The sequence below is a fragment of the Rhinolophus hipposideros genome, assembly GCF_964194185.1.
Source record: "Rhinolophus hipposideros genome assembly, chromosome: 7".
Classification (NCBI taxonomy): Eukaryota; Metazoa; Chordata; class Mammalia; order Chiroptera; family Rhinolophidae; genus Rhinolophus; species Rhinolophus hipposideros.
Window position 1 is genome coordinate 51,305,614 of NC_138053.1, and position 17,227 is coordinate 51,322,840.

The 17,227-nt window shown below is 38.4% G+C and overlaps 1 protein-coding gene and 1 pseudogene across 5 annotated transcripts in view; one reads left to right on the top strand and one right to left on the bottom strand.

Moving 5' to 3' along the window:
- PDE8B (phosphodiesterase 8B) overlaps positions 1–17,227 on the bottom strand; it is a 239,584-nt gene that overhangs the window by 155,579 nt on the left and 66,778 nt on the right. The gene's annotated exons all lie outside the window — the stretch shown is intronic.
- Positions 11,270–14,304, top strand: LOC308500170 (COP9 signalosome complex subunit 4-like; annotated as a pseudogene). The gene is made up of 2 exons: positions 11,270–11,410; positions 13,124–14,304. The product of its transcript is annotated as a COP9 signalosome complex subunit 4-like (transcript).

The window sequence follows — 17,227 nt, forward strand, 5'->3', positions numbered from 1 at the left end:
CAGTTCACTAAATACAATCTTTCAGCTTTTAAAGTCTTAGTGTTAATAACTGTCTCTAGATCAGCACTGTTGTATAATTCAATGCCCAATAAATCATTCTCTTCTAAGTTCTACAGTGACATGTATTTTTCCACATGGTGAATGCCTCGTAGATAAAAAGAAACAAAACACGTCTTACACATTTACTAGGCCCTGTGAAAATATTAGAAAGAAGCTTGAAGAAAAGCCAAGTTCTCCATTTGATTAAAAGCTGGTTCAATGTATGGAACAAAAAACCTTGAAGATGGCTTTGACTAGGTTTTCAAAAGCTCAATTCAATATTACATAATATTCATAATTTGTCAAGTGGAATTCTCCCGAAAAACAACAGAGCCAAGAAATAATAAGTCTCGTACTTTATCCTGGAGGGCTGAGGGCAGGGTCTCATATACTTGAAGAATTATGAGGGTAGGACGAGAGGTTGATGTTCATTAATCACAGTAGTTATGTTCTACCGTCACTGCAAACACAAGTTAATGAACACTGAATCATGGCTCCAGTGGGAAATACAGGCTAAGGTTCCTGCAAGGCTTTGGTCACAACCCTTTTTCCCACTGATCAATACACAACCTAGTTTTATGTGTGTTTAAATGACATCTTGTTGACTACATGGTTGATTGGTTCACGGTAAACTCATGGCCAAGAGCACTGTAACTCAGGCCTGAACGAAAACTTTCTAACTCAGAGTTTCTCTGTAAGGCACACCACTGCTTTCTTGTGCTTAGGAACACTAGATAGTGTTCAGCATGATGCTTGGAGGTCATTTTAAACAGTGAAATCACCAGTGAAAAGCACAAAAGTGTGAAACATAGGACACTAAATAGACGGCAAAAATGACACATTTGTAGTACAGGAGCTGAGACAAGGTGGCAGAGCATTGTCTTGCTCATCTTCAGCTGGACATTCATGCCAGCTGACTCAAGGTTTTCACTGTTGTGCCTATGTCCACAAATGACCATAAAAGCACTGCGAGTACTAAGTTTGGGGTTACAAGTAAATTTTAGGGAGTCGGAAAATTCTCAAATATGGAATGCACAGATGAGGACAGACCGTACCTCTTTTCCGCCTCAGGGACCACATTGCTACGGTTATGCAAAGGCATGAAGCCCTTCTGAAGCCCACCCCACCATGCTGGCTTGTGGTCCCCTTATTCCCCGAGCAGCCTAGTGAAGACAAGAGTCGGAGCTGAGCTCTCCAAAAGGACTTAGGAGCAGGGCAATACTCCAGTTTCAGAGACGTTTTTCAACTGTTCCCTAGAAAACAAGGAGAAATAAAGAGACCATTCCCTATCTACACATCTTAATAAAGGACAATTTGAATTATCTCAGAAGAGCTCGCAGTTTAAACTTCAGACCATTTTCCCTGCAGAATATTTAATCTTGAGAAAAGTGCCTCTATATCAAGGTTTTTGCCTTTTCTAATTAAATTCTAGAAGAACACTCAAAGAGTTACTCTCCTTATACTTCCTTAGTATGAAAAAACAAGGATGAGCCCAGATGGTAGAGAGCCCAGAGAGGGAAGACACCACTTGGAAAGGCCACTTAACTAAATCAAATCATGAAGTTTTCAAGAGGCCTACAATTCTGGAGAGAAAAGACAATGATGTTTTATGGGTGGGAGTTTTTAAAGCTCAGAGCTGAGTTTGTTGTTTTTGGTTTTTGTTTTTTGGTTTAATCATAGTAACTAATTCATCAATGTCTTTAATATAACAACATAACAAATTGAAACATGGCTTACACTGTTTTTAAAAAAGCCATGAGATTAGGACAATTAAAAATACAATTAAAAAAACATTGGAAGGAGCACAGAAATTGTTACATTAAAGACATTGATGAATTAGTTACTTTGATTAAACCAAAAACCAAAAAACTTAGTTCTGAGCTTTTTTGTAGCAAATAAGAAAGGGAAATATTGTGATTTGTAGTTTTCATCAATAGCGAAAACCCAACACGGATCATCTAATGTACAAAGAATATACTTTATGGATACTGAAGTTCAGCAAGTCTATACTGTGTCAACACCACCATAATTTATGATGTCTTGGTTTCTGGGTCAGCTGGTGCTCCACATGGCATTGCCCTAGCCACTCCATAAGAGGTGTGTGAGCCCCATGAGTCAACTGCCATTGTGACAGGGCAAAGGGCTGGAAACACCCTCATTAGACATCTTACAAGAACACTACCAGATGGGTGCTAACAATGTCTAAAAAGGAACAAGTTGATAAAAATCTGGAAACCTTGAAGATCTAGTGACCTGGATAAGCAACCAGGAGGGGCCCAAGAAAGAGATGCACTTTGATATCAAAATAGTGTCCCTGGTAACAAAGTATAGTAAGAGCAAAGGTCTGATTAGCTTTCCTGTTACATACGCATATTTGTTCTTGGGAGTCAATTTTGGACAAAATGGCTTATTGTTCACCTGGTTACAATTGTTTTGCCTGTTGAACGAAGCTGATCTACTGCTGTATCTTATTATTAAAAGTGATAACAAAATTATACTCATAAAAGTGATGTTAAGGGCCTTGATTCCTTTCAAAAGAAATTGTAGGTTTGATCATTAAAAATGTAATAACTACCCATAGGACATTATAAACCTGGACATGTTCTCTTTGTTGAGTATATTCAACTGCTACTATTTCCTAACACTTAGCTCCACTCTGCCCGAAATGTCCCTCTACTTGCCCCTCTTCTGTTGTTCTGAGCAGGCCTCCATTTCTCAGAGTTCTAGAATGATCAAACTTCCTGGTTAGCTCAGGAGAGTCACACCTACTTCATATCTGATGTGATTAATAAATGCTTACTTTCATTCTCATACGTGTCCCCACTATAGGAAAAAATAAAGACAGATAATAACATGTGTTGGTAAAAATGTGGAAATATTGGGACCCTCATATACTGCTCATGGGAATGAAAATTTGTACAGCTGCCTTGCAGAATAGTGTTGCAATCCCTCAAAAGGTTAAACATAGATTTACCATATAAGCCAGCAATTCCACTCCCAGATACATGCCCAACATAAATTAAAACATAGGCCCATATAAGTTTGTACATGAATGTTCATATCATAATTTTTCATAACAGCCTACAAGTGGAAACATCCCAAAGGCCATCAACTAATGAATGGATAAATAAAATGCGGCATGTCCATACAATGGAATATTATACAGCAATAAAAAGGAATGAAGTACTGATCCATGCCACAACATGGCTGAAACTTGAAAACATTATGCTAAGTGAAAGAAGCTGACACAAAAGGCCACATACTGTATGGGCTCATTTATTATATAAAATGTCCAGAATAGGCAAATTTATAGAGACAGAAAGATTTGTGTTTTTCTGTGCCTGGGAAGTGGTACTGAGAGGATGGAGTAATAAAGGTTAAATGCATAAGGGTTTCTTTTTTGGGTGATGAAAATGTTCTAAAATTGATGATGGTTGCACAACTCTGGGAATATACTAAAAACTATCAAATTCTACACTTTGAATGAATTGTATAGTAGGTGAATTATACCTCAATAAAGCTGCTATAAAAAGTAATAATAAATAAATCAATAATGTAGTAATAATAATCACCATCAGGAAATTAATTACATGGTCACTCTACTACATAGCATCAAATACTCAGACATTAACGGGGAAGAAGGGGCTTGAAAACCTTTAGCAATGATCTGGTGAAACCTCCTCAACTTTAATAAAGTATGTGAATAAGCTAATACCACATTTTCAACTCATCCTATTTTGGGTGGGAAGAGAAGCAGGATGATGTGTTCCTGTACTTTAGTCTTTCAGTAGAAATGAATTCAGAAATAAAGTATTAAATATAAAGTCTTAGTACTAAAGAGTAAAAACTTTTTACTCACCTAAATATGATAAAAACAAAGATTTTTATTTACTTAAATATGTTCCAAGAAAGGACACTGAAACATTAGAATATATTATTTAACCTACTGCAAGATCGGCATTTCAATAAAATTTCATATTGATCTTAACTCACTAAAGATAAAACATTTCCTATTCTCTGACCAAAAAGTATTCTGTCCATAATCCTCACTGAGTCTTGCTCTCCTGTTCTATTTGGCACTGATTATTCCAAAATTCTCCTTGACGGCCTCTGGATAGAGCCACTAATCATTTATCTTTGTTTTCTTCATCTTGCTTCTATTTTGGTGAAAGCTTACAACACTGTCTACGAAACACATGCCTTAGTCAATTCATTGATTTTTATGAAGTGACATCCATGCCCATTTTAATTAGTCTCCAGGAGAGCCTTTAACTATGACTATGATACTCGGTATCGGAAAAAAGAGTGAAGCCTTCTGTTGAGGATATTATGTCACGTGTCCAGTGAAATGAGAGACGAATGACTACTAATCCTTGTGAAATCAGTTGAGAGTGCCTAAGTGGAAGGCACCTCCTCCTAAACAAAGAGGTCCTCAAAACAGATTTTTGGAGAAATCAAGTGGTTCCTTCAAGTCCATCAGTCATGACCAGACCTGTCATGATAGGCTCCTGACACAAGTGCAGTAAAGACAGAAGTAAAAAACCACAGGGCACAGCTAATTCCACATATGGAATAAAAAGGTAAAGTACAAGGTACCAAATTAAATATAATCAAAGAAATGTATTTTGTGCACAAACACTGGATACAGACACAATGTACACACCTGATAATGAGGTATAACTGTAATGTATGGAAATCAATTTTTGTGTAAGCGGTATGTAATCAAGCCTGTTATTTTCTACTCTTCCCTAATCATGTGTTTTAAAAATGAACATGAGCATGATGCCTCCAGCACAGATTAGTTCCTCAGTATTTCAGTGGGAGTACAAAGTGAGAGGGACACCTGTTTTCCTCTCTAGGTTCTATTTTTGAAAGATAATACTGAGGGTGCTTAAGAGTCACACGGGGAGATTGTCAATAAGCTATTCAATGACCACTTTAATACTGAGGAACATGGTTAAAAACAAAAGAACATGTTTTAAAGCATATAGAGGATCCTCTGTCTCCCTCTGTCTCTGAGCTCTGTTCTGTCCTCCTATTTCTCCCCATTTTCTGTCTTTTTTGCCCTTTCTTTCACCATATGTTTCTACTAGCCCCACCCACGTTGCCATAGACAGGATTTTTCCATCTTAACTGGCCACATTATAGACATGAAGTATATAGTTACTAGTTATTCTTTATAAAGTGAATAAAGATGTGTGCTTCCTGCTACTATTTTGAAAGCATAGCATTCTCATTTTTAAAAAATGTTTTTCATGTACAAAAAATGCAGCCCAACTTATTTTATCCTGAGCAAAGATGCAGAGAGGAAAAATGGAAAACAGGCGGCTGTTAGCAACCTGAAGAAGAATGCCCTCAAATGTTATACAGGAATAAAAATGATTTCACTGTGAACACAAGACACGTCTCTGAATCCACGCATGGAAAACCCACTCTGCTGCTCAGGCCACTCGGGGGAAACTCCTAAAAGTTAGGTGGAGAACCCAGCCAAACTTCTGGATCCAGTCTTTCTCCCTCTTGCATGCCCTTAGGAGGGACGTCACTGGAATCCTCTCAGCATCAGCTAGCACTTTACAGGCCTACCTATGTAGAGCAAACCCACCGGCTGACACTCTGGGCAGTCCCATGAGACAGAAGGGGTGTCTGACAATGAACACAGAGATACCCTCTGAAGTGGGGAGAGGACTGACAGTCTAGTTAATAGCTATCAATTACACTATTTTGTTAAAATGCTAGTGATTAGTTAAAAACAAAATGGCATAATTGAGAGCAAAATGCAGAGAAATAAGTGTGGTTCCCAGAGTCTTGACAAACTGTAATCAATGCTTAATTTTACTCACAGTCGGTTTCCAATACATCTTGGTCTACACTAAAGAGAAATATTTAACAACTCTTTTACTTCCACCTCTCAAAAGGCCTTGGGCTTAGATGCAAATCCTACAGGATTAGAGCTGCTCCTTCCTAGTATCTTTTCCTGTCTCTGTGGAGATGACATTCCTCACCATCTCATCTATATGTATCCTATGGGGAGTTCTTGCAGGACTGCAGGCTGCTTTTATTACCTTCACAGGAGAATTCTAACAGGATGACTATGACTTTTTGTAAGCCATTAGAATTTTTCTAACCTTTTTCAAGATGTCAGACCATTTTTATTTCTGGACACTTAACAGCAATAGAAGACAACTGTCTTTCCAACAGATTCAGTCAATGGTCTCTCCACAATCCCACAGAAATAAAGGGTGGTCTTGATCAATTGTTCTTAATTTGTTTCTCCATCTTTAGTCAGCATTAGAACAGTTGTGATTTTTTATTTTTTTCATCGCTTTTCTGATAAAGAAGCAGAGTACTTTGGGAAAATGGCTCAACAATTGATTATGAAGTGATCCTCAGTGGAAATCATCAATAAAATGACTGAGGATGAATTTACTTTTTTATTATGAAATGAATTAATTTTCAAATTTTATAAAACTGATGTCTATGAAGGTACTTAATACTTCCTAATTTATAAAATCATTAAATTTCATATAAAATTTTTCCAGAAGTATTTACACAAATGTTGGCTAATTTTTCAATGCCACTTTTTAAAATGCCCCTTACAAAAAGAGGCCTGTTCCTTTCCAAGCCAGATGGTAAACTGATGAGCTAATTTCCAAGAAACACTTTTAATTCAGCAGGGTCTTACATTTCTACTTCCATTTAGAGCTTTTTGAGGCATAATTGACAAATAAAATTATAAGATACTTAAAGTATACAACATGATGATTTGATATATGTATAACTGAAAAGATTCCCTTTCAAGTTAATTAACACATCTATCATCTCAGACATTAACCCCTTTTCTCTGTGTGAGAATATTTAAGTTATACTCTCTCAGCAAGCTTCACTTATACAGTAAAGCCTTATCAATTATAGCCTTATCAATAAAGCCTTATACAATTAAAGCCTTCTCAATTATCACCATATTTTACATTAGATCCTCAGAACTTATTCATCTTATAATTGAAAGTTTGTATCCTTTCACCAACCTCTTCATGTTTCCTCCACCCCTCAGCCCCGGGCAACCACTCTTTCATTTTCAATTCCTTTGAGTTTGATTTTTTTTTTTTTCAGATTCCAAATGTAAGCAATACCATGCAGCATATCAAGTCTTTCTCTATCAGGCTTATTTCACTTAGCATAATGCCCTCCAGGTTCATCCATGTCGTCACAAATGGCAGGATTATCTTAATTTCTGGGAGAATGACACACACACACACACACACACACACACACATCACACACACACACAATGTTGATGGACACTTAGGTTGTTTCCGTATCTTGGTTATTGTGAATGATGCTGCAATGAACATGGGGGCGTAGATATCTCTTTGAGGTAATGGTTCCATTTGGGGGGGAATATATAGTCAGGAGTGGAATTGCTGGATCATATGGTAATTCAATTTTTAATTACTTGAGAAATTTCCATACTATTTTCCATAGTGGCTGTACCAATTTACATTCCCACCAACAGTACACAAGGATTACCTTTTCTCCACATCCTCACCAGCACTTGTTATCTCTCGTCTTTTTCATAATAGCCATCCTAACAGGTGGAAGGCAATATCTAATTGTGGGTTTGATTGGCATCTCCCTCATGATTAATGATGTTAAACACCTTTCCATAAATCCATTGGCCACTTGTATGTCTTCCTTGGAAAAGTGTCTATTCAGGTTTTTAGCCCATTTTTAATTGGATTATTTGTTTTTTGGTTTTGGTTTTTGTATTTTTGTTATTGAGTTATAAGAGTTCCTTGTATATTTTAGATATTTAGATTATTGGATATGTGGTTTGCAAATATTTTCTCCCATTCCATAGACTGCCTTTTCATATTATTGATGGCTTCCTTTGCTGAGCAGAAGAATCTTGAACAACCAAATTAGCTAGTTCTTTGTATTTCATCAGTATAATTAAGAATTAATGAAAGCTTTATTTCTATACGCAAACGTTTTTCCACAAGTAACAGGATATTAAATGGCCAAAAGCTGAAATAAGGGTCAGCATACTACAGAGACTCATTTACACAGGACTTGGGAGGATGAGAACACACGCTGCCACCACTCAAAGCTCATCTCCCACCTCTGGTCTGTCTGAGATTCGCTGGCTGAATGAGGAACAATGTTTAAACAGTTGCCGGCTTAGTAGGAATTGCTATGGATTTCCCCCTCCTTTTTAGAGCAGGGAAGGGGAGAGGACATTCCACCTGCCAGTGAGGGCGGCAGCAAGGGAACACCCCCACGACAGCGGAGGTGCAGAAGATAGTCTGTGAAAGAAACTCATAGGCCTCTAATGCTGCTACCAGAGAAGGTGTAGAGGAGTTCTCAGGAGAGTCGGGGGCATGTATGGTAGACACGAGGGCTGCCTGGGGCTGCCTTGATGGGAGAGGGTAAGAGGATAGAGGGAGAAGCCTACACTCCCGAAGTTTGGTGAGACAAGAATTCATAATCTGTGGCCCAAGTGGACAATGTAGAAGGCAGCAGCAGGCTTGACTCTCCTTGAAGGGACCTTATCCAAGAAAGCTGCCTGCCACTGGGGCAAGGTGATGCCAGCAGAAAGAGGCTGGAGCTGAACCCTCCTCTAAAAGCAGAAGCCAGGAGAGGAGGGCATCATAAAAGGGCAGCTAGAAAGCACATTCCACCAGGCAAGGAATAAAAAAGTGTGTGTGTGTGTGTGTGTGTGTGTGTGTGCGTGCGTGCGCGGGTGAGGTGATGGCAGAAGGTAAAACAAAGAAACACCAAAGTACTCCATGAGAGAAGGTATTCAGTAATGAGGAGAAAGTTAAAAGACCCCCAAAAAGGCCCAATTCCGTACCCCACTTTATCTCTCACTCTGTCTGCCCCGACCTCGAAGAACCAAAAGCCTGTTCAGGAGGGGTTGGGACAAAGAGAGCTGAAACAAAGGGCCACATACCCCTTCCCTGCAGCAGGTTTTCAAGACAAGGTCAGCCTTGAGCTGAAGGAAGTGTAGAAGCATTGTATTGGATGATGGGGGATGGGAGTTTTGATTTAGATCAGATTGAACTTTTTAATAACTGAAAATGAGACTCAAAAGCTGTGATAGATGGCTGATACAATCCAGAAATGCAGAAGGATCCAACAGAACAGGTTTAAAAGAAGTGATGGGAGAGAAACAAATCTGTTTACTGATTTGTAACCTATTTGTTTCTTTATATTTAAGGTACGTGTCTTGTTGACAGGATATAGTTGAGTCTTACCCTTTTATCCAATCTGATAATCTCTGCCTTTCAATTGAGATGTTTGACTACTTACATTTAATGTAATTATTGATAGGGTTAGTTTAAACTATCATCATCTTGCCTTTGTTTTCCACTTGTCTCCTCTGTTCCTGGTTGCCCTTTTCCCTCTTTTTCCGCCTTCTTTTTGATTCACCAAGTATTTTTTAAATATCTAATGCAATTTGTCTTCTATATTATTGTTATCAGGTATATCTTTTTTGTGGTTGACTTATCACATTCTATATTCACTATTGTGCATTTCATTTCTATTAGCCTAGCTCCTGGAAAAATGCCTCAAACTTAGTTGAGATTCAATCAATTGTTGAATAAATTGATAACAGAGCTAAACAAAATATCAACTAAACAAAATGCTCAAAATATGGAATGTTCTGAATAACTCAATTTTTCAATTAGCAATAATCACCCCTTGGATAAACCTCATTGGCTACGATACTGTCACTGCGCAAAGCTCAATTTTTAATCAAATGAGGGTTATTTGGAAAATCACATGCTTCAAATTTTCTTGCTTTGAGATTTTTTTAAAATTGTAATAATTGGTTCTTTATGCCTTACAAGTTTAGTGTACTGGAAATAACTTCGCAGTACCTTATTCTCACCCTTCTGAACCAGTGATGCCGCTGTCTGAACACAAAGATGGAAGAGAAGGTACAGATTAGAATAAATTTATACAGAGCTCAGGACACACCCTAAACATTATTTATTTAGTTTTTCTCTTTTTTTTTTTTTTTGGAAAAAAAAAAATCTTAATGTGGCATAGTTTCTCTATAACCTGCCTTTGCACTTAACACAAAGAGGGGGGAAATTCTTCTATTTTGAAGACTAATGGAGTGTATTTATTGTATGGTTAAATGGAATAAGAAGGGAAAACCATTTTTGTGTCAAACTCACAGAAACCACTATAGAATTTAAAAAATGAAATGGAATCAAATGAGATTATGCAAGAATAGTAATGTACTAGTGAATTTTGAATGCATAATGAAATTGCCCACATACTTAAAAGTAGTCAGGGCATGACAAGTAGATGAAATAATGCATTAGAACAGTTCTCACAAGGTTTACACTTCTTTTGGGGTACATAGAAAGATGACCCCATCATTGTTTCCATCTATTATTTCCAGTTTACAATTCTCTAGGGCAAAAACTATTCTGAAGATGTGAAAATAAATTTATGACTGTAACTAATAATTAAATGATGATAAATGGCAAATAATTGTAAATAACTATTCCTGCAGCAATAAAGGACCCTTGCAAATTTAAATTATACCTTGTCTGAACCAAAGCTTTTAAACAGTGATTAACAACAAATATAGATCACCTCCTAAATCTGGAAATCCCTGGTCCAAAGAGAACTCTCTATAAACTGAAAAAGTTCAAGTAATCAGCTGCACTACCATTTTCTCTGTAAACCACAGCAATAATGGATATCCATTAGCTAGTAGGTATTCTAATGAAACATCTAGAAGATGGGATAAAGTGGTACCAGATAGGGTCCTTGAGCATTGGTCTCTTCAGGGCTTATTTCTCCTTCATGATTCGACTATGATGGTATGACTGTATGCAGGACTTGTACTATAATATTTACTATACAGTCAACATTGACCCTGGGTATGTGCATGTGAGGAGGTATACATGTACATACGCACATACATATGTACACAGGAAAACAAACGTGAGTGCAATCATTCATTTATTGATGGGAGTCTAGACTCCTTCCAGGTACCACTAAACTGCTAATAAAACACATGCCAAGTCCCAAGCTGTGCTATACGATAACCACCCATATTACCTATTCCTTCCTGGCATAGTCATATTGGCAAAAGGGGAAAAAAAAATACCCAAATTAGAAATCAACAGAGTTTTCCCAACTTCCTATCTCTGAAATGACTCTAAAATCTGGAAAAGAAGAACAAGGCTTTTGCTGAGGCCTGGAAAGGATGAGGCAGCTGAGGCCTGGAGTTCTTAAGAGGCTGGAATATGTCCTGACTTTGTTAGCTGCGGTATTTCGTGTCTGGGGCCAATACTTGCTTCGCAAGAAGGCAGAAGATGTGCAGCTACACAAGCACGGACGTGCACATGTGCGTGTGTTATGGGAAGGAGGGCCGTATCTCCCGTACCTTCCTTACTATGGAAGGTCCTATAGACAGAGGTCCCACATCCTGCTGGACCTGGAGAACTAAAACACTTTTAGTCCTTGTGTGTGTGATGTGCCGTGGAATTGGCTCCAACTCCTGGCAACCCTATGAATGCGTGATGCCCACAACGTCCTGTCCTCAACAGCCCAGCTCAGCTCCTGTAGACTCACACCTACGGCTTCATACACAGAGTCCATCCATCTCATATTCCGTCTTCCTCTTTCCCTGCTGCCTTCTATTTTTCCCAGCATTGCTGTCTTTTTCAAAGGCATCTTTCTCATGATGTGCCGAAAGTAGGCAAGCTTCAGTTTTGTCATTTTCAATTTTGTCATTTCTTAGTCCTACAGACTAGAAAAGGCTGCCCTATCCACCATTGCACTGTCAAGGCTAAAGAATAAAGGCCTTCCTCAGTTATCATTGGAACAGGTACAGCTCCTTCTCCTTTTCGACCACGGTTGCACTTAGCAAGGACTGCCGGGTCTTCCACCCCCTCCACGTCTGAGATTGCCTGAGAGACTCCACAGCCTCAGTGCACTGAGGTTGAGGGCACTCAACCAGGGAACAGGCAAAGAAAACCTGCAGTCCCTGAAAGGGGACTAGATCTGTAAGGGGAAAAGACCAAATTGAAATCAGATGAGTCTCACTAACAGAAGAGACAAAAGAAAACATTAAAGGGTAAAGGAATGCAAATCCTCAGAGTGATTTAATTAGAACACAAAAATATTTTTGGAAACTAAAAAGATTTGGGGAAATTTTGAAAAATTTACTAACCAAACTGAAAGAGCATATTCAGTCCTAAGAACAAAACAAGCAGTCTGGAACAGGAGTTGACAAACTTTCTGTAAAGGTCAAGTCAGTAAATATTTTTGACTTTGTGGATCATAGGGTCCCTTGAAATTGCCCAACTTTGCCATTGTAGCATGAAACAAGCCATAGAAAACACATTCATAAATGGGCTTGGCTGTGCTCCAATAAAACTTTATTTATAGAAACAGGCAGCAGGATGGATTTTGCAAGCCATCTGAAGTCTGTAGACCCCTGGTCTAGAAAGTCAAATTAAAAAAATCTATCACAACACAGGAGAAAAAACAGAAAATAAATAGATCCAGAATGTTTAAAATGCAGAATCTGTAACTCTAAAGGAAAAAAGGATCAGACGAAAAACATAGTTGAAAGATAACACAAGAAAACTTTCCTTAGAAAGACTTCAACCTTCTGACTTAACCAGGCATACCCTGTTGAAATATCTGAATTACCAGAAAAAAGAGAAAAATGTATAAATTTGTATTAAAGAAGAAAAAGTTACCTAGAAAATAAGAGAAAATTAGTATTAGACTTTTGATCATGGTCAACATGAAAAGCTACAAAAAGGAAATACAATTTTTAAAAAGGTGACGCTGAAGGATAACATATAAAAGCTAATTCTTCCTCTACACTACCTCTAACCTGTACGAAATAGAAAACCAGTTCCATACTTGATAGCAACAGCTATAAAACCCAGAGAGGAACAGATAATTAAGAAAATTATGTATTTTTTAAATTTAACATTTAAACCTTTATTAATATATAAACTTCTAATCCAAATCCCAATAGTTTTAAGAGGAAATAGAGGGCTGGGCTGGAAGAAAGATGGCGGCTGCGGCTGCCGAGTGACAGGATTTGGCCCATCTCACGAATTACAGCAGCTCTCGTAAAGACCTGGTGGGCACATATCATCAGATCCTGGAAAAAGCCATTCCGTTATCTGGGGCAGAACAACTAGAAACTTTGAAAGCTTTTGTGGAAGCAGTGGTAAATGAGAATGGCAGCCTCATGATCTCTCGACAGTTGCTGACTGATTTCTGCACACATCTCCCTAACCTGCCTGATAGCACAGCCAAAGAAATGTATCATTTCACCTTGGAAAGGATCCAGCCTAGAATCATTTCATTTGAGCAGGTTGCTCAAATGTCCAGAAGACAGCACAGCATCTTGCACCCATATTTGAGAAAGAAGAAGACGGGACAAATGCAGCCCAAGTGTTGGTGGGAATTCCTTCGGAAACAGGACAAAAACAGTACAATGTAGATGAGAAACTGGAGACTTACCTGAAGATCACTAGACTATAGCTAGAGGTTAATGAGCCAGTCAAGGCAGAGGCTTACATAAATCGAGCATCATTGTTTCAGAATGAATCAACCAACAAACAGTTAAAAGATACATTATAAGGTATGCTAAGTGTTCTTGATTATAGAAGAAAATTCACTGAAGCTGCACAAAGGTACAACGAGCTCTCTTGCAAGACAAATAGTACATAAAAGTGAAAGACTATGCTTTGCACAACAGGACAGCGGCATTCTCAAATGCTAGCTACTCTTTTTAAGAATGAAAGGTGCCAGCAACTTGCTGCTTATGAGATCCTAGAGAAAATGTACCTAGAGAAAATGGATAGGATCATCAGAGGAAAGCAGCTTTAAGAATTTGCTGCCATGTTGATGCCTCACCACAAAGCAACTACAGCTGATGGTTCTAGCATCTTAGACAGAGCTGTTCTTGAACATCATTTATGGTTCTCAAGCAAATTATATAATAATATGACCTCACAAGAACTTGGAGCGTTTTTAGAGATCCCTGCAGCTAAGGCAGAAAAGATAGCATCACAATTGATACCAGAAAAACGTACGAACGGATTTATTGATCAGATTGATGTGATAGTTTTGAAACATGAGAAGCTCTGCCAATATGGGAAAAACAGATCCAATCACTTTGTTTCCAAGTGAATAACCTTTTGGAAAAAAATTAGTCAGACAGTACCAGAATGGACAGCACAAGCTATGGAAGCCGAGATGGCTCAGTGAATCCTTGCAGAACCTCTGTGCACACTACCTTTTTCCATGTTATGCATGGAATTTCACTATCTCCAAAGCATTTGCATCATGACCTTACATATTTCAATCCCATTTATGCTGGATTCCATTTTTAAAAGACGTTATTAGAGCAGGAAGCACAAGCATTTAAAATTACGTAATTCTCATATGTTCAGCGTCTCTGTGTATCAAGCTAACTCAGATGTATTGAAAGCTTTTCTTTAAAAGGAGTAAGTGAAATATCTGTGGCTAAAAAGTTTGAGATTTGTGACAACTTTGTAGTCATGTAAACTTAAGTGTTTTGTGCTTCTCTCACATGGTTATTCTATTAAATGAAGAAGTGAGCCAAAAAACAAAAAGAGGAAATGGAAGCAATTATTTTAAGACTCAGGTGGAAAAATACATTAGAATTGCCAAAAAAAAATTTAAAAATTGAGAATACTGAGGAGAGATTTTCTCCACCAGACATAGTCATATTATAAACCATTGACTTTAAAACAATATGTCATTGGCATGGGAATACACAAATGTATCAGCAAAATATGGCAGAAACAGATCCAGAAATAGATCCAAATATATGTTGAAATATAATACATGTCTCATCATAATATATGAGAAAAAGGGAAATGAAGGACTTGTTCCATAAATGAACTAGCTAAAATAATTATCTAACTGAAAGGAAACAAAAAGTACAAGAGAAAAATAGAGTTCAAGTGAAACGTAAATATTTTTTAATTATAAGAAATTTAGGAGACTACTTTGTAATCTTAGCATCAGAGAGAATTTCTTAAGCAAGTCAAGAAACACAAAACCAGAAAGGAAACAGACATATTTGAATAATTTGGGGGCAAAGACATCATTAAATCAAATGAAAAATGGTAACTGAGGAAAATCCTGCCACACAGACGAAAGATGAGGTTAATAAAACTCTTTCAAAACTGATAAGAAAAACAGTATTCCAATAGAAAAAAAAATATATACAAGGGATGTATAGGAAATTCACAGAAGAGGAAATGCAAGTGACTAATAAATACATGATACGATAATTGACCTTACAATAATTAGGAAAATACAAATCAAGATCAGATATCATTTTTCACTGCTGTTTGTCAGCAAGAATTTATGACTGATCACTTCCAGTGCTGGCAACAGTGCGGGGAAACAGGCATTCATGTAATGCTGGCGAGAGTGTGAATTCCTCCAATCTTTTTAGAAAGTAATATGCCCTTGGTCTAGAACTGCAGCTTTGGGGAATTCATCCTCATGAACTAAGGGCACTAAACGTAAAGATAGAAGTAATAGGAGTTTATTTGCTGCCTTGTTTATAGCACTAAAAAACTGGAAACAACTTAAACATTCATCATGGTGACCCTGGCAAATGAATTATGGCAAATCTATACTATGAATACAGAACATTATTAAAAAGAATGAGTTGAATCCATATGTACTGAAATGGATGGACTTTCAGCATACCAAGATATAAGCATTTTTGCCATTCTTCAAAAAACCCCACACAGCATGTGTGTGTGCACACGTATGTTTTATATGATCATGAGGAAAAGTTTGGAACAAAAACACATCTAGACCCAACTGGTTACTTTGAACACTGGTTACTTTGAAAGGGAGGGGGAACAGAGTGTTGACTTTTACTTTGGACATATTTATTTTTGTTTTGTTGCAAAAATTATGAATTACTTTTATAGCTTGAAAAAATTAATAAAGTAAATTAAAAGAAATCAGGAGCTTTTAGTTTCCCATGAGATAATGCCAGTTTCCTAAATTTGAATCTCTCCAAAAACCACAGAGATGAACCAGAAGAGCAAATGAAACCACCCATACATAACTCATATTTGTAACCAAGGCTCAGGATATAATTGACAAGGCCCAGTGCAAAATGAAAACGAGGGGCCCCAGCCAGGGGCAGAGACGTCAATCCCCCCTTCCCAGGGACCTACCACCACAAATCACAGTGGACTGGCAAGCTCCAAGGAAATGCAACTTCTGTGCTGGGCCACGCACTGCACCTAGACCAGCAGTGGACAAAGGCCCCCGTGGAGCCCCCCGCTGCATTACCGTGACACCGACAGCCTAGGACAGAACAACTTCCACTTTGCCCTGACCCCAACATTTCCTGCACCTGCTTCCAGGCTCCTGGTGGGCAAAGAGGACTAGAGAGAGCACAGGCTGTCCCTGCCCATGTAACTGGGCTGCCCCAGCCAAAGAGGGGCAGTGGTCACAGGCCAGGGGCAGGAGCAGGTGGCTGGAACTGATCCAGGGAAGCGAGGAGGGAGTGGAGTGAAGGGAGGGTGGGGGAGTAGGTAGGACCAAGCATGAGTCAAGTATTCAAGGCCCTGACACATGTCCATCCTGCCACTAAACTTGATTTACAAAACACAAATCCAAAGATGAAATTACTAAGAATTTCAAGACAATGACTACAGAGCATTAAACCCCAGGCGTGAGGCCCTTCTAAGACCTGGGCCCTGTGCAATGCACTGGTGCATGCCCATGATGCCAGCCCTCCCTGTGGCATAATCAGGAGGCAGAGCATACTAGAAACTGCAATTAATGCACAGGGAAAGAAATGAACATCTAAAGTCAGCAGAAAACTTGCCAGAGAAGACAGTCAGGTGGCAAAGCCTGGTAGTGAAACAGATGAAAATCACCTCCAGAAAGAGCTTCCTACCCTCAGTGTAGAAATACTGAGAACAAGTCTGATCTTGGGTACAGGGGAATGAAAGGGAGGGCTGGAAAGTTCGTGGGACCAAAGATGCCCTTTGAAGAGCATCACTTCTGGAGGGAGGGAGGTGATTTGGAAGGTCCCATTCCCCCAGATGCTTGATGGTGAAGGGGAAAAAAAGAAGCAAACAATAGATATTAAGGGTCTTTTGCAAACAAAAGAGATTCACAAAAT